Source organism: Odocoileus virginianus, chromosome 13 (assembly GCF_023699985.2).
Source record: "Odocoileus virginianus isolate 20LAN1187 ecotype Illinois chromosome 13, Ovbor_1.2, whole genome shotgun sequence".
Taxonomy (NCBI): domain Eukaryota; kingdom Metazoa; phylum Chordata; class Mammalia; order Artiodactyla; family Cervidae; genus Odocoileus; species Odocoileus virginianus.
Window position 1 is genome coordinate 28,284,172 of NC_069686.1, and position 18,956 is coordinate 28,303,127.

General features: G+C 35.8%; 1 protein-coding gene and 1 non-coding gene across 9 annotated transcripts in view; one reads left to right on the forward strand and one right to left on the reverse strand.

The window, feature by feature from the left end:
- BAZ2B (bromodomain adjacent to zinc finger domain 2B) overlaps nt 1-18,956 on the forward strand; it is a 407,867-nt gene that overhangs the window by 114,644 nt on the left and 274,267 nt on the right. Inside the window, exons 1-2 of one of the 8 annotated variants that reach the window (XM_020880350.2) lie at nt 1,883-1,945; nt 3,787-3,839. The exons of 5 other annotated variants lie outside the window; for them this stretch is intronic. The gene's annotated coding sequence lies outside the window, so the exon portion shown is untranslated. Of the gene's footprint in view, nt 1-703; nt 839-1,863; nt 1,946-3,786; nt 3,840-18,956 lie in introns of those variants that run through there. 2 more of the 8 variants (XM_020880349.2, XM_020880352.2) reach the window with 2 other exon arrangements.
- LOC139038136 (U6 spliceosomal RNA) lies at nt 13,816-13,922 on the reverse strand. Its single transcript, XR_011491079.1, has one exon. It is a non-coding gene; the product is annotated as a U6 spliceosomal RNA (small nuclear RNA).

The following is an 18,956-nucleotide window of genomic DNA, read 5'->3' on the forward strand; positions in this document are numbered from 1 at the left end:
GGAACTAGGATCCCACAAACCACATGGTGTAGCCAAAAAAAAAAAGTTAAAATTTAAAATGTAAAGTGTTAGGTTATAAGGCTAGTTAGCAGTTTTTAAAAAGTGTTTCTTTGCATTTTTTGTTTTCCTCATGAAATATAGATACATTTGGTAATGTCCATATTGGGAATAGATTAGTTATTAGAGATTGCTAGAAGTTTGTTTGCTTCATTTCTCCCCCCGCCCCTTTTCTTTTTGGCAATTAACAAATAGTACACCTTTTAGAACTTTTTGCTTTAGAAACCTAAATTAAAGTTTCCTTCCTCTGGTTATTAACTTTAAAAATTTTAATTCTTGTATTAAATTATTCTCAAAGAGATGGTATTTTTGTTTGGTTTTGAAGAACTTCCACCTTGTTATCCTTTGAGTGGGTGGTTAACAAAACAGTAGTTCCTAGGTTGGGCATTGTTTCTAGGACCTTTGTGGATATCAGAATCTGTGGATGCTCACACCCCTTATGTAAAATTTCACAGTATTTTCATACAGCCCATGCATATCCTTCTGTATACTTTAAATCATCTCTAGATTACTTATAATACCTAATGCTATGTAAATGCTATGGAAATAGTTGTATATATGATGTAACTGCTGTGTAAATAGTTATTGGATTTGGGGCAAATTCAAATTTTTCATTTTGGAACTCTGGAATTTTTTTTTTCCAAAGATTTTTTGATCCTCGGTTGATGAATCTGTGAATATGGGACCTGCAGATATGGAAGCTGTGGATACTGAGGGTCAACTGTAGTTGTTTCTTGCTGGATGACCTTTGTTTGGATATTGTCTTTAAATCTGGTTCGCTGTAAGTTTTCTTAGACTACATGATTTTTGGGCTCCAGTCTTCTGTATTAATGGTCTTACTCTGAAATATTTTTTATTGTGCTTCCCTATCAGTAAAAATGTTTTGCAGCATAAATCATCAATATATGTAAATTTATGTTAATAAATCAAAAATTTAATATGATATACAATGTACTAAATAATAGAAATGAAAATAAAAGGAGATAAAGATGATATGAATAGGCTGTTGAAGTATTTTGCTAATGATGACTTTATATTATTAACTAATTTCTCAGAGTACATTGAACATTTAAGGTGATAGTTGTTAACAATAGTCAGTATCTATATTTCAAATAATGTATTATTAAACTCATAGTTACTTATCACTGAGATCATCCTAGTTTTTTCCTCATAATGTGGCTGATACTTGGAAAAGAGGCATCAGCTTTGGCATTTTTATGTTGTTTCTTATGATTATTATTAGATTATATAGATTAGATTTTTAGTATTACTAGTATTATATTCTTAGTCCGTTTTGCCTGCTATAACAGAAAACCATAGACTGGGTGGCGTATAAAAAGCAGAAATTTATTTCTCACAGTTCTGGAAGCTGTGAGATCAAGATTGAGGTGCTGGCAGATTCCCAGCTCTGCTCCCTGGTTCCATAGACCATGGCCATCTTGTTTTGTTGTGTTCTCCTATTATGGAGGGAGCAAGGGAGCTCTCTGGGTTTTCTTTTCACATAGGCACTAGTCCCATAAAGGCTCTGCCTGCATGTCCTAATGTTACCTAGTATGGGGTCACTGCCCAAGTCACATAGTAGCTGATACTATGGTTCAGGTTTTTGAGAAAAGGAAAAGGTTTATTGTGATGTCAGCTGGCAAAGAGACAGGAGGCAGGCAGGGCTCAACTCAAATCTGTCTCCCAAATCTGGGGGTTTGGTCAAGCTTTTATGAGCTAACTGGTAGTGTTGGTATGTGGATCTTTCATGTGGGGGCTTTGGAACCTGGCTATTATGATAAAGGGGCTTTGACATCAGATCTTCCTGGATAACAGACCCTTTGCTTCTGAACTAGTTCCAGTGTTCAGGTTCCGGTCATGTCCCGGTCCTTTGGTTTCGTGGTTGCAGGTGAATTTGAGATCAAATTTTCTCCTCTTCACATGCTTCAGCTGCATGATTGATGATTCTTTACTTTCTTAAAAAGCAGCTCAGTATGTTTTTAGAAACAGGATAGGGTCAATTTGGACTGGTAACCAATTATCTCCCAGAGGCCCTCCCTCTAAATACCATCACATTGGGGGTTAGAATTTCAACATAAATTTGGAGAGGGTGGCAACACAGACATTTAGACCATGGTTATTTAATCCATTAATTTTATTTTTTTTTAAGGAATCTTTTTACACCCCTCTTATTTTGTGACAGTTGGTTTAAAATACAGCCATCTCTCAGTATCTGGTGGGGGTTGTTTCCAGGACTTCTATCAGTTCCAAAATCCATAGGTGCTCAAGTCCCTTAGTTACCCCTCTGTATCCACAGATTCAACCAACCATGGATCATACATGCAGATGTGGACTGGAGGCTATGGAGGGCCCACTGTAGATGATATAATTTGTAAGATCTGGTTTACCATTGTGACTCTGGATGATGTGCTGACCAAATGATTAAGGATAACACTATGAACTCTTCTACCACGTGCAACTCAATCTTCCCACAGAATAGCTTGGATAACACATGTGATGCATAAGTGCCTAACATTCAACCCCATGGGGGTGTCTCTAGTCTCAATTCGTATAGTAAATATTAGTGTTAGTATTTAGCAAATTTTTCTTTTTTTTCCTTAATAAATTGTACTTTTTGGGGGAAGATCTAATTGGCTTTATTAGGCAATTCATGAATTGGGCAGCATCCCATTAGCAACTAGAAGGGCACTCCAAGGGGTTGTACAAAATGAAAGGTTTTTATAGGACGAAAGTGGGGCAAGGAAGCAACTAACAAGAGAAAAGAAAGAGTGTTTTTAGGCCAGGACATCTTTTTGAGGTCAAAGGAAGGCAGGAATTTTTTATGATGCAGATTGCTTCTTTTTCTTTTGAGGGGGTTGTTAGATGGAGAAGGCTCATGTGACAGATTACCTCATTGGTGCAGACTAGAACATTATGAACTGGTTAAGATTGTATTTCTGGGGAAATGTATAACTTCCAATGTCAGGTCTTAAGTCTAGGTTTGGTATTACGGGTTTTAGCACAAGCAATGCCATTTTGGGCCTGTGGTTTCCTCTTTTAACAATTCCCTCCCCTTTGATCAGACTCTTAGCTTAATAGAGAGATGTGAGTAAAAAATTAATACATTAGTGTCACTCTCAGCAAATTGTAGCTTTGTTGATCCTTGGTGTGGCGTGAAGTTTTTGCTTAATCTCCATGACATCTATGGATCACAGTTCCAGGTTATGGATTTTAAGTTGGTCGTTCTCTTGGTTACTTTTCTGACATTCCACTCTTAGGGATATCATTTGCTAGGCAGTTAGCTGCTTCAAAATGCATTTAAAGTTTTTGAGAGAATACAACATCAGGGAGATTATTATGATTTAACTATAAGCAGGATAGTTGCCACTGTTTGGTGTGCACTTCGGAGCCCTGATTCCCAAGACCCAAACCAATCAAAGAAAGACCTCCTTAAAGGAGTCACCCTTTTAAGTCAAGTGGCTTACTCAGTGGTCTTATGTAGTTGCGTTTTAACTTGCCCAGAAATATCAGTCCAGATACAACAGGTGGTGTTGGCCATAGCACACATACCTTTCTTGCTTAGCTAGAAGGTAATCAAGGGCTATTATATTATCAAGAACAACTTTGGCCAGAGAGTGTTAGGATCTTTTCTGGGCAGCTAATGCTTTATCAACAACAGATTCCATACTACTTTCAAGAGTTAAGGAGAGATTTCTGATTATTTTCTAATTCATATTTACTCCTAACCAGGGAAATATACCGCTGCCAAATGAAGCAAACTGTGTATCATGAAAATCCTCCTGGTAGGTTCTTTTTTTTTCCTTTTTAGAACAGTTAGGGACATAGTTAAATAACCTGAGAAGCATTCCCCAGCTGAGCACTAGCCATCTAAGCATTCAAGCCCAAGGAGGGAATAATCACAGACAAATATAAATTCTATCAGAGCATAATTATCCGTTCAAATCAGAAGGAAGTTAGAGTTTCTTCTAGCCTGAAATAAAAAGTTATTCTAAATTCCAGAGATATGCTCCTCTTAGCAGTAGCCTGGGAGGTACAGTTGAAGGTGTTATCTTTCAGGCCAATGTCAGCATAAAGGAAAGAAAGAAAAAATGAAAGGATTTCATGTTTAGCCAGAGTAGGGAGTCTTGATCAGGCATCTTGGGCAGAAGCAGTCTACACTGATATCAGCAACTTCTTTTTGTCAGTTTAATTTGTAGGTCTCCATTGTTTGTTCAAGATCAGGTATCAGGTAGGCCCCTTTTCAGCTGTGTACCCACAAGGCTCAATACCTTCTAACTTTACAGCAATATCAGTGTTTAGGAGCAGCTGGCGTTTGGGACTCCAGGATTGACTTTATTCTTAGTGATTCCAAATCAGAGGTGTGGGAGAAAATGGGAAATGTTTGGTAAGTCTAGCCAGATATTGAGGAAACTGGAATTCAGATCTAGTCCAGTATATATATATAAAACAAAATCTCAAAGACATTACAATGACTATAAAGTCTACAAAGGTGCAAAAATAACTTTTCTCTCTACAGTCACTCCCACTTTTCCCCAGATATAATCATTCCCCAGAGATAATACAAATTGCAAATTTGTATTAAACTTGGTCTGAGTAATCTATAAGTACAGCAAGAATAGTGATTGACCACATAAGTTCATTTAAAAAATTACTTTGCCTGGAACCTTGTAAGCAAGATACCAGGTTGATTTTTCCAAGCAGTTCCTTGAAGCTATCTGGTCACATCTGAGTCTATGCACATCTCTCTCAAATTAGATTCCAGTTAAAACCTTGGTAGATAGCCAGTATTTTCCCCCAAATTGGACTCTCTGTGATTTTTCCTGCATTTGAATAAATTGTTTAGTCTTTTTTGCTTATGTATATCTCCTTAAGATAGGCTAAATATTAAATCTATACCTCATATTTGATTTAATATTAATCTTTTTATATTACATGTATTTTAAATTTTAGTTTTAAATAAGCATAGCAACTGATTTCAACAAAATAGATTTATTTGCAAATAAAGTTGAACAAAGTCACAAAATTAAGCAGGAGTTATCATCTCAGGGGAGAATCATTCATCTAGGGGGTACTTATAAGTATTTAGGATGTTTTGATTTCACAATGACTGAAGGGGAGCTATTGACAGTGTTGACCATCTGTAAGGTTTGGAGCAGCCTCACTCCAATGAATTGTCCCATCTAAGATAATAGCAGTAACTGTGAAACACAGGACTAAAGTCATATTTTAGAGTTATCGTGTGTTAAGAAGACTCACAATTAATTCATAGCTTAGTTGCTCAGTTGTGTCCAACTCTTTGTGACCCCATGGACAGTAGCCCATCAAGGCTCCTCTGTCCATGGGATTTTCCAGACAAGAATACTGGAGTGGGTTGCCATTCCCTTCTCCAGGGGATCTCCCTGGAGATCTCCCTGGTCTTCCCGACCCAGCGATCGAACCCAGATCTCCTACATTGCAGGCAGATTCTTTACCATCCGAGCCACCAAGAAAGCCCAGTAGGAGGAAAGAGTTATATAAATAATTACAATGAAATATGATAAGTACATCAGAACACTTAGATTTAATGTAAAGAGGTAGCTGTGAGGGGGGTAAGGGTTTAGGGAGCAAGTCATCATTTTGTTAAACTCTTTGAGGGAAAGGACTGCCTTTGCTTTTTCATCTAAAAGTTACATGTTTACAACAGATAGCACTGGACCTTAAAGTTGGTAGTATAATCATAGTCGATAAATATTAGTGATTAAACAAGTTGATATCCTAGCATTTATTTGGGTGGGTGTACCATCTGAGCAAATTTTTTTTAAGTTCTCTTTTTTAAGTCTTTGTTGAATTTGCTATAATATTGCTTGTGTTTTGTTTTGTTTTGTTTTGTTTTTTTGTCTGTGAGATGTGAGATCTTAACTCTCACATGTGAGATCTCACATGTGAGATCTTAACTCTCCAACCAGGGGTCAAATCTGTACCCCCTGCATTTGAAGGTGAAGTCTTAACCATTGGACTTCTGGGGAAGTCCCCTGATCAAATTTTGAAGAATTAATTGATGTATATCCAGGTAGAAAAAGAGAGAAGGCACAAATAGTCTTAAAAGAACTCAGGCATTGTAGGAAGTGTTAGCAAATAATGTTGGAAGATGACGCTTAGATAAAGCATTGAAGAAGCTTGCAAGTATTTATAAAGGGGGGAAATATGATTAGATTTAGTCATATTTAGGTTTCAACAAGGTATCTCTCTCAGCACTGTGGAAGATGTCGAGGGAGAAGAGAGAGACATTTTCATTTCTTAGGCATGAACTTAACACATGTAAGACCTTGTAGGACTGAAATATTACCTGAAAATCAAGTTGTTATACTTTACTTTATATTACTTAGAGTTTATAGTGGGGCTTCCCAGATGGCTGGGAATCCACCTGCCAATGCCAGAGACGCAGGAGATATGGGTTCAATCTCTGGGTTGGGAAGATAACCTGGAGTAGGAAATGGCAAACTGCTCCAGTGTTCTTGCCTGAAAAATCCCGTGTGCAGAGGAACCTAGAGGACTGCAGTCCATGGGGTTGCAAAGAGTTGGACAGGACTGACCTACTAAGCACACATGCACAGTTATATTATTCTAATCTATATTTTGTATTGAATAATTTTAATTTTTAATACTTTTTTAGTTATTCTTTAAAACTGACTAAATTTTTTAATGTTCAAAATAATTCACATATACCAGTGGTCTTTGGATTCAGACAGGGAGAATAATTAGTGATTTTGCTTAATTTTTTTTTAAGTAAGATATTTATAAGCCTAAAGTTACTCAACTGGTTCAACTAAAGATTAGTTACATTTTAAGGTGTTTGACAATAAGCTTAGTAGTAATTCTCAAGAAAAATTCTGAGCTGTATATAGAATTAGATTATTTGATTACTTCTACTCAGCAGATTTGTATAAGGCCTGGCACCTTCCACACAAAAACTCAAAGTCACAAAATGAAAGCAGGTATTTTTCAGAGTCAAGTAATAACTTTTACTTTTGAGATCCTCTAGATCCTCAAATCCTTTTTTGCTATGCCAAATGTAACTTCTGATCATAATATAATCACCACAAACTCTAGATCCTCAATAACTTACTAGGTGAATGTAGTGGAACTTTCTTAACGTGATTTTTAATGTTAAAGTTGGAACTGTGGAATAAATATCCATATTACTGTAAAAACAATAAGTACATATTTGCCATGCAAAATTATTCATTAATACATTTAAATTCTGAATGTTAAATCTGCTTTCGTCATACTTAAAAAATGTTTCTTAATGAGAAATGGAAAGGTGACTTCTGCTAAAATATGGGATAAGTAGGGATGTAAAGAAGAAAGCCATTTATTTAGGTCAATACTGTTAAAAAGACTTTAGGTAAGCATTCAGGCAGGAAGCAGGTACAGCTGACAAGCCTTCTCATAAGAAGAGAGAACTGGAAAACTTCAAAGCCATCTGGCTGGTGCCATTTAACGTAGGGACAAAGTCCTAATCATTAACGACAGCATTACCGTATTCTGGCCATAAAACTAATACATGGAAAGTGTCTAAATTTGTTAGGTGATTCTGAGTGTCAGAGAAAGATAGACTCTTATTAAAGGAAGAAGGGAAAGTATCTTAACTATTTTATTTAGAGTATTTATTTATTTATTTAGAGTATTTAAATATGGATAATTAAATTTCACTGTTCATGGGGTTCTCAAGGCAAGAATGCTGAAGTGGTTTGCCATTCCCTTCTCCGGTGGGCCACATTTTGTGCTGCACTCAATATGCCAGCAAATTCGGAAAACTCAGCAGATTGGAAAAGGTCAGTTTCCATTTCAATCCCAAAGAAAGACAATGCCAAAGAATGCTCAAACTACCACACAATTGCACTATCTCACATGCTAGCAATATAATATTCAAAATCCTTCAAGCTAGGCTTCAACAGTACGTGAACAGAAAACTCCCAGATGTACAAGCTGTGTTTAGAAAAGACAGAGGAACCAGAGATCAAATTGCCAACATCCACTGGGTCATAGAAAAAGCGAGAGATTCTAGAAAAGCACATGCTTCATTGACTACGTGAAAACCTTTTGACTGTGGATCACAACAAACTGTGGAAAATTCTTCAAAAGATGGGAACGCCAGACCACCATTCCTGCCTCCTGAGAAATCTGTATGCAGATCAAGAAGCAACACTAGAACCGGACGTGGAACAACAGACTGGTTCCAAATAGGAAAAGGAGTATGTCAAGGCTGTATATTGTCACCCTGCTTATTTAACTTATATGCAGAGTACATCATGAGAAACACTGGGCTGGATGAAGCACAGCTGGAATCAAGATTTCTGGGAGAAATATCAATAACCTCAGATAGCACATGACACTTATGGTAGAAAGGGAAGAGGAACTGAAGAGCTTCTTGATGAAAGTGAAAGAGAATAGTGAGAAAGCTGGCTTGAAATTCAGCTTTCAGAAAACTAAGATCATGGCATCTGGTCCCATCACTTCATGGTAAATAGATGGGGAACAATGGAAACAGTGACAGGCTTTATTTTTTTGGGCTTCAAAATCACTGCAGATGGTGACTGCAGTCATGAAATTAAAAGATGCTTGCTCCTTGGAAAAAAAGCTATGACAAACCTAGACAGAATATTAAAACCAGAGACGTTACTTTGCCAACAAAGGTCCGTCTAGTCAAAGCTATGGCTTTTCCAGTAGTCACGTTTGGATGTGAGAGTTGGACTGTAAAGAAAGCTGAGTGCCAATTTTGAACTGTAGTGTTGAGAGTCCCTTGGACTTCAAGGAGATCAAATTAGTCAATGCTAAAGGAAATCAGTCCTGAATATTCATTGGAAGGACTGATGTTGAAACTGTAGCTCCAATACTTTGGCCACCTGATGCAAAGAACTGACTCATTAGAAAAGACCATGAAGCTAGAAAAGATTGAATGCAGGAGGAGAAGGGGATGACAGAGGGTGAGATGGTTGGATGGCATCACTGACCTGATGGACATAAGTTTAAGCAAGCTCCGGGAGTTGGTGATGGACAGGGAAAGCCCGGCATGCTGTAGTCCATGGGGTCACAAAGAATCCAACATGACTGAGCAACTGAGCTGACTGACCATATTCTACATTACATCCCATGAGGTTTATATATGATTCTCTTCACCTGATTAAGCACCCCCTTCCCCCCCACCACACCCCTGCCTCATCTATTGCCTCTGGCAACCACCAGTGTGTTCTCTGTATCTATAAGTTTGGTGGGTTTTGTTGTGTATGTGTTGTTTTTTCACTTTTAAAATTCCATGTATAAATGATATCATATGGCATTAATCTTGGCCTGCCATATTTTAATTAGCATAATGCCCTCAAGGTACATACACATCACAGATGGCAGGATTTCCTTCTTTTTTATTGCTGAATAATCTTATCTAGCTATATATTTTTATTTTTTTTCTTTAACCATTGATAGACAGTTGACACAGGTTTTTTCTATGTCTTTGCTATTGTAAATATTGCTAGAGTGAACATAAGGGTGCATATATGTTGTCCAGTTAGTATTTTCATTTTCTTTGGGTAAATATCCAGACGTGGAATTGTTGGGGCATATGGTGGTTCTGATTTTAACTTTTAAAAAATTAATTAATTAATTTGGTCACACCAGGTCTTTGTTGTGGCATCCGGGATCTTTAGTTGTGGCATGTGGAATCTAATTCCTTTATCAGGGATAGAACCCAGGTCCTCTGCATTGGGAGCCTGGAGTCTTAACAACTGGATCACCAGGGAAGTCCCTATTCTTTTTTTCTTAATACTCTTTTCTATTATGATTTATCACAGGACACTGAATATAATTCTCTATGCTATACAGTAGGACCTTGTTGTTGTCTTAATTTCTCTTTCTGATAGTTCATTTTTAGTGTATAGAAACACAATAGAATTTTGTATATTGATTTTGTATCCTGAAGCTTTACTGAATTTCATTTTTCAATTGTGACTGGTTTTTTTTTTTTTTTGGTAGAATCTTTATGGTTTTCTGTATATAATATATCACCTGCAAGTAGAGACAGTTTTACTCCTTCCTTTTTTATTTAGATGTCTTTTTTTTCTGTTTCTTATCTAACAGCTCTGGCTGGAGCTTCCAATACTAACTACAAACTGCTTTAAAAAAATAAAGTCTAGAAAAACCAACCAATCTATATGAGAATACTTGCAGTAAACCTGTAAGACCCTGCCCGATCACCCGGGTTTGATTTCTGTGCTGGGAAGATCCCCTGGAAAAGAAAACGGCAATCCATTCCAGTATTCTTGCCTGGACAGAGGAGCCTGGCAGGCTATAGTCCATGGTGTCACAAGAGCCGGACATGACTTAGCGACCAAACCACCACTGATCATCCTTACAGCCCCTTAGCTTTTTCTCATCGTGTGACGTAACTGTGCAACTATACTTTCTTTCTTTCAGAAAACGTTATTGCTTGTTCTTATTTCTTTCAACCACTGCTTGTAAGGGTTGGTGACTCCTTCCTTTAATACCCTAACCAAAATTGGAAACCCTTCACCTTTCACTTACTCTCTATCCCTTTTTATGCTCTGTTTTTTCTTATGGCACTTACACCCTTCAAATATTTTTATTATAGTTTTTCTGCAGAAGAAGGCAAAAATTATTTTTGTTTTGGTTCACTAGCAAATAGCATCTAGACAGCACTTGGCACATGGTAGGCACTGAGTACACTTTTCGTGGAATAAATGAATCTCGTGTTGTTATAATTGATTTACTTGTCTCTAGTTCACTTGACTATAAGCTTGATAGGCAAGTGCTGCAACTTCTCAGTCTCTTTCTTCAGGGTTTAGCACACATGGTTGTATGTATTTGTTTGATTCATAAAAAAATGCTTCTCATTTTACAGAAGTATAATCATAACAAAATAACACTGGAAATTTTTCGCTTATGTTTACAAGTGTGATTTTAGTTGCTATGGATACTTCATACTTGTACATATCATTTTGTTGAATTAACTTTCAAAATTCTTCTGAAGCTATATAGGAATTAATAAAATCAATAGCAAAAAATTCTCTAGGACTGATCTTTAGTCCTTAACTGTTTATTATTATCAGAATTAAGTTTTTTGCAATTTGTATTTATTACAGATAAGGTTTCAATTAATAGTTTAGGAAGGCTTTAATTCAGTAACTTGGAAATATAACATGTTGTAAAAAATGCATGAAATTTCACATTTATAAAAGACCCAGTATATTTCTGTTGTGAAAAGATTTACTTTAAGTAGTGCGAACTGCCTTAGTGCATTTATATTTTTTCTTGGCTACTTGTTTTTATTACAGATATACTTTTATTTGGAAAAACTCAAATCCATCAGTTTATAAAGTAAATGTATCCCCTTTGGCCCTGCCAATTGCCATTTCCAAAATCACTCTTAAAAATGTTTGCTATGTATCCTTTGAAACCTTTTTATAGGCATATGACTAGGTGCTTCCCAGGTGACTCAGTGGTAAAGAATCTACTTTCCAGTGCAGGGAACCTAAGAGATGCATGTTCGATCCCTGGGTCAGGAAGATTCCCCTGGAAGAGGAAATGGCAACTTGCTCCAGTATTCTTGCCTGGAAAATTCCATGGACAGAGGAGCCTGGTGGACTACAGTCCATTGGGTCACAAAGAGTGGAACAGAACTGAGCATGCATGCACATATATAAATAAATGTATATATATGGTTGGCCCTCCATATACATAGGTTCCACATCCATGGATTCAACCAATCTTGGACTGAAAATACTCAGGAGAAAGAAATTCCAAAAAGTACCAGAAAGCAGAACTTGAATTTGTTGAACTGGCAACTATTTACATAGCATTTACATTGTATTTACTATTATTTACATAGCATTTACTTTGTGTTAGGTATTATAAATAATCTGGAGATGATTTAAAGTATACTGGAGGATGTGCATAGATTAGCAAATACTGTGCCATTTTATATCAAGGACTTGAGCCTTTTCAGATTTTGGTATCCTTGTGGGTCCTGGAGCCAATTCTCTGTAGATCTAGAAGGACAAGTGCATACGTAAAAACTAAAATAAAAAAAAAAGCTAGTTAATGTCTAAGTTATTCTGCAGTTTATCTCCTTGAACTTGTGTTACAGAGATCTAAAATGTCAATAAATATGTCTTCTTTGTAAAATTGCACAATGATGTTTAATTTTTAGTAATTTTTTGACAGTTTGTGTCTAATTATAATTAACAGTAGGTTACACAAATTTAAGTATTTTCTGCTGTAGAATATATTATGAATCTCCAAAGAGGGTAAATTATGTTCAGAATTTCCTGAACTTATATGACCAGTATTTTCACGAGGCTTGTAATTCTTTCAAAGTGCATGTCATATTACTGATTGTCTATTAAAAGTATTTGTAGCTGTGGTCAATCTTCTTATGTTACTTGTAAGGAAATTGAGACTGAGGTAGTAAGAAATTGAAACCATACCTTTTGTTTCTTAATTCTTGTCCCATGTTGGTCCTGTTGCTTTGAATTTAATCTTCATTTAGTACTTTTTCATGAATTCAAATAGAAAAGTTAGAGACTGGAATTTTTTATAAGGAAAATATGTTTTGCATGTTGATACTATGATAAGGTAACATTGGTATGTCTTTAGGTTTTTCTTTATGTTGGTATGCTATGTCTTGGTAGGCAATTAGTTCCAAAGTGAGGAAAAGTTAGGATTCAATCAAGTTTCTCTTTGAAGTGTCCAGGCTTCCCTGGTAGCTCAGCTGGTAAAGAATCTGCCTGCAATGCAGGAAAGCCCGGTTCAATTCCTGGCTTGGGAAGATCCACTGGAGAAGGGATGAGCTACCCACTCCAATGGTCTTGGGCTTCCCTGGTGACTCAGCTGGTAAAGGATCCGCCTGTGATGTGTGAAAGCTGGGTTTGATCTCTGGGCTGGGACGATCCTCTGGAGAAGGGAAAGAGGGTACCCACTCCAGTGTTCTGGCCTGGACAATTCCATGGACTGTGTAGTCCCTGGGATTGCAAATAGACACAACTGAGCAACTTTCACTAATGCAGTTTACTGCAGAAAATATTTAACTTTGTATAACCCACTCTTTTTCATTATTAGAAACAAAAGGAATTAGGGAAAATTATACAGCTTTCCTTAAATCACTTAAGTCCTCTGATATAAATGAACTACTAATTCCTTTCTCATGTTGAATAATTCTTTCAATTTCTTTAAGTTACTTTATTTTTTTATGCTTTTAATTTTTTTCCCAATTATTTTTATTAGTTGGAGGCTAATTACAGTACTGTAGTGGTTTTTGCCATACATTGACATGAATCAGCCATGGATTTACATGTGTTCCCCATCCTGAACCCCCCTCCCACCTCCCTCCCCATCCCATCCCTCTGGGTCATCCCAGTGCACCAGCCCTAAGCACTTGTCTCCTGCATCCAACCTGGACTGGCAATCTGTTTCACACTTGATAATATACATGTTTCGATGCTGTTCTCTCAGATCATCCCACCCTCGCCTTCTCCCATAGAGTCCAAAAGTCTGTTCTATACATCTGTGTCTCTTTTTCTGTCTTGCATATAGGGTTATCATTACCATCTTTCTTAAATTCCATGTAGATGCGTTAGTATACTGTGTTGGTGTTTTTCTGTCTGGCTTACTTCACTCTGTATAATGGGCTCCAATTTCATCTACCTCGTTAGAACTGATTCAAATGTATTCTTTTTAATGGCTGAGTAATATTATTTCATTGTGTATAAAAATATGGAATGCTTCAAGAATTTGCATGTCATCCTTGCGCAGGGGCCATGCTAATCTTCTCTGTATCGCTCCAATTTTAGTATATGTGCTGCTGAAGCGAGCACTTTAAGTTACTTTAAAAGTAGTATGAAGTTTGGATGTGTCTAGTAAATTTCTTAGTTACTTCTTTTGCCTTAGTCTTCATCATTCTAATTATTGTGTGTATAGGAAGAGTCTAGTCAGTCTTGGTTAATTCTAGGTATGTTTTAAAATAGAGATACTGTTGAATCTCGTCACCTTAATTGGTCATACTCTGGCCTTTCCCTGAACTAAGTTCACTCCCTTTTTTTGTGGATATATTCTTGGTTAACCCAATCTCTTTATCAGGAAATAGAAGTTTCTTTTTTTTTTTTCACTGTTAAAGATGTTTCTCTGAGAACTCTCTGTGTCTGATTATTTCCTTAAGATGAAGTAGAATTATTGGATCAAAGACTATATACATTAAATTTTTTATATTTGGCAGATTTCCTTACAGAAAAGTTGTGCCAATTTCTATTTTCATTAACTGTGTGAGAGTTTTCATTTTTCCACCCTTTTAATCCTTACCAATCTGATAAGGAAAAAATTATATATTGTTTATAATAATGTTTATTAGAACATTAGATGTAAATCAGCATCAGTTTTCTTTGGTATTTATGTTTTCTCTGCAATTACCTACCTGTATATTTTGTCCACTTTTCTTTCAGGTGGATGTCCTATTTTATTTATTCATGAGAATGAAAATTTTATCACATATGTTGCAAATATATTTCTCACAGTTTGTTGTTTACAAACTGTTGTTTAACCTTGTATAAATAACTGTCAATTTAATTGTATATATTGTTCTTGTATAAGATTTTCATTTTATAAGTACTAAGATCCTTTCCCTGTATATTTTATAGCTTTGACATTAAAATATAAGCTGACTTGCTATAGTTCAGAGAGCAAAACTGCTAAGTAAGAGAAAACTTTATTTATTTTATATATAATAGGCCAGAGGGGAGTGGTCTAAGAATGGCTTTTTTATCCCTACCACATAAATTCTATATGCGGGTCTGAAGTGACTGTACTATTTGTTGCTTTGCTTTCTCCCAGCATCAGAAAGGGAGAAAGGAGTGGAAAGTAAGCCTATTTTAAGAATATAACTTAGAAGTTGCACAAAGCACTTTGTTCATAGCAAGTTGTCCAGAACTTAGTTGCAGGCTACAAGAGAGCTTTGGAAAATGAAACTGACAACTGACTGTGAAGTGTCCAGGTAAAATGTGGGTTTTTGTGTAACATTGGGGAATAGAGTTCTGTCACTTGACTAAAAAGGAAAGATGGATATAGAGGGGATAAAAAGTAGTCTGTGACACAGGTACCATGCTTACTTAGCTGGAGGTAATTATTTGTGCCAAAGTGATTCTGCTGATATTTTTAAATGTTTCCCTTTTAGTACTATTTGGAAATCTGGAGTTGTGTGTTATGGATTCAATTTAATTTTTCTCTAAAATTTCTGGTCAGTTGTCCCGACACTATTTATGGAACATTTATCCTTTCTTTTCACTAATTTGAAATACCACTTTAAAATATATATACTATTTTTATTCACAGGGTTGTTTTTGCATTCTTTGTTTTTTTCCAACTTACTTCTTCCCTAGTACCTCACTTTTAATTGCCAGTTGTTTAAGTTTTGGTATTTCTTAGGGTTAACCTCTCATCCTTGCTCATTTATTTCAGAATTCTGTTAATTATTTCTTTCGGGGCTATTGTGACTGTTTTTGTCAAGTTCCAGAAAATAACCCTTTGCATTTTGATTGGGATTAGATTAAATTCACAAATTTTAATTCATTATGTTGTTTTATTTCATTTTATAATTTGTAGAGACAGAATTTTTCATTATTTTCCTGATAATAGGGAGTAGTCATTCATTCTTGTTTCTGGCATACATCTTTTTCATTCATCTTTCATATGCTGTGTTTATTTCATGCCTTTTAACGACAGAATTTTTGTTCATCTCCCTTTTTCTCAGGACAGATTTATATAGACCTATTATTTACTTAAGAATATTCAGGTAGATTCTTGATTTTTATCCTTGTTTATCTTGATACTGTCTTATATCCAGAAGGGTTTGATAATATAGCTTTATTCAATCATTTAGTTCCTCATTCTATAGCCTCAGAGGGTTAAGGAGGACCTTTAACTTTGTTGATTTTTTTTTCCTTTGAAACCATCATTTTAACATCTAGCCTCATACCTTTGAAAAAATGCCTGCTGAGGCCCCAGTTCTGTTTTCATTTCCACTTTAGAGTGCCCATTTGGTAAGAAGATAGTTTGAAATTTTAACCTGCTACCTCTACCTGGTGAGACTTTATCCATCCATGCTTCCATCCCTGTCAAGTGCAGTCTCTATCGTTGTTATTCTAGAGCTCTGAAAAAACTCCAGGGAGACTGGTATCTACCTCTCCTATAGTATCCTCCTTATATATTGCCAACTTGACAAATTCTCCCTCTAACCACACCCCATAATCAGAACAAGCCTTAACTACTCTTTGGAATCTAGGTCAGAGGTAAACTGTGAGGACTGGCTCTATTTATTCTCTTTCAGCTGTGCTTCTGCAATAATGAATGCTTTTGATCAATGGCAAAATTAAGCATATCTCAATGTGGACAGGCCTTTTACCATGAGTGACTCTCTTCTGTCTTCATTTCCTGTTCCTAACTAATTTGATCCTTTATTTTCTTGGTTCTGGTTATAAATATAGTGAGTCAGGTTAAAACCTTCTCAGTGAAGAGCTTATCTTGAGAGTCAGAACCGAAACACCATTATTTACTGTTTGCTCTCCTGTTGGTTCTTCCATACTTGCTCAAAAGAAGAAGTTTTTAAAATCACTATCTGATTCCGTTTTTATATTCTATATATATTTTTTATTCTGTTTTTATAGTGTAGTAGAAATTTTGGAAATAGTACATGTTTGCTTATTGCAAAGCATCACAAAATGAAGTGCCAAGGTGCCTATGGTTCTATGAGGTATCTAGCATGTATTATAAAAGATAATCTTGATGGTTTATATCTAATAAGATAGTCACACTATCCTATTTTTGGTTCTGCATAACCATTTTCTTTTTATATTTCCCTTCATTTGTTCCTGTCACATGATCAAGAGAAGTTCTTCTAGTTGTTTTGGTTTGGAGCACACTGGTGTGTAAGTCCTCTGTGATCTGCCACTTGACTGTCTGTATAATTTTGGTAGATCATTTAATCTCTATCTTCACTTCAATTTCCTTTCCTGCAGTGATACTTGCTCTATGTACCTCATTAATATGTTAAGAAATATGAAAATATGTGTACATTATTTTCATAAGTTGTAAAATTTCATTCCAGTAGACAAGATTAGAGAAAGGACACCAAAAAACAATTGCAGGAGATAGTTTTGGAGTTCTATCAGAAGACTGTTTACTACTTATATCTTTTCTATAGCTAAATCAGGGCATTAAACCCTTCCATGAATAAAAAGTTTCACTAACCTTTTTGTGATATATATTGTTTATAGAGCTTATCTAGTAATGATGTAAGGCAAAAACCAAGAATAGTATAAAATGTGAGAAAGCAACAGTGATATCAACACAAATACTTTAATATTGTTGAAATGAGTTTTGTCTGAATGTATGACTTCTAATTTACTAAGGCTCAGGTTGATAGAAAGTTAACATAAAAATGGATGGGAAAAAAGCACCCTCCTCTACTTGCTCATGTGTTCATGATTTGTGTTAACCATCTTAAGCCATCCTTCCTTTTCATTATCATAAACTGAGACTCAATGAATAATAATAAGATAAAACTTATAATTGAAAGGAAAAGTAAGATTAAAATATAATGAAAGGAGAAATAAAAAGGCTCCTGAAAAAACAATGAAGCAGCAAAAAAGGAAATAAACCAAAAGTAAGATAAAATATTTTAGATGGATAGAATAAAAATAAAGTGCCTATAGAGTCTCATAAGTATTAGACACAGAAGTTCACATTTTATTCATTCTGCTATTACTGAATTGTAGTTGCCAATCACCACTCTGGCTGAGTCAACAGAAAACTGATTCATTTTGACCCATCAAATGTTAGTCAGCAAGAACTGAATTCAGTGACACAAAAACTTTTTTCAACGTTTGTAACACTATAAACGAATGTCAGTTCAGTTCAGTTCAGTTGCTCAGTCATGTCCAACTCTTTGCAACCACATAAACAAACATAGCTAGAGGTAATTGCCCACAAGTACTGAATCTTAATCTAAATTACTGACCAAGATACAGAATACCCTTATGCAAATGACCCTATTATATTTGCCCAGTTTCATGAAAGTCATGGATCTGACATTGTTCACAATTAGGTATGATAAATTGACCATGCTTTTAAATTACATATAGCTTTTAAAATTACTTTTCTAAGAGCTGTGGTGGTGGTTTAGTTGCTAAGTCATGTCCATCTCTTGTTACCCCGAGGACTGTAGACTTGCGATCCCAGACTCCTCTGTCCATAGGATTTCCCAGGCAAGAATACTGGTGTGGGTTGCCATTTCTTTCTCCAGGGGATCTTCCCAACCCAGGAATTGAACCTAGGTCTCCTGCATTGCAGACAGATTCTTTGCTGATTGAGCTCTGAGGGAAACCTATATGTTAAAGTTCCTTGTATTCTTTAGTGTTTTGAATTAGAGTTCCATATGTAGCTTCTATCTAAGCAAATTTTGACTCTTTATATGTAGTTTCAAACTGCAGAAAAGTTGCAAGAATAAGAATTCTGGAGAACACCCAACGTAGCCTTGACCCTTTTCCTAAACTCACCTACTTTTTTTTGTTGCTGTTCTGAATCATTTGAGTGATGACCTTTTAACCCTAATGCTTCAGTGTTTAATCCTTAAGAATAAGGATAAAGTCTTAATCTCCTGTGCATCTTTCTGTTTTATGGAGGGAATATTGTCGTTAGTATTTTTTTTTTTTTCTCCATTCTACACAGAATCTATTCTAGGATCATGCTTTGCAATTGATTGTCATTTCTCTTTGGTTTCCTTTAAGCTGTAAGTTCTCTACAGGTTTCTGTATCATCTTTAACCCTGATATGTTTGAAGAAAATATTCCGCCCCCACCCCC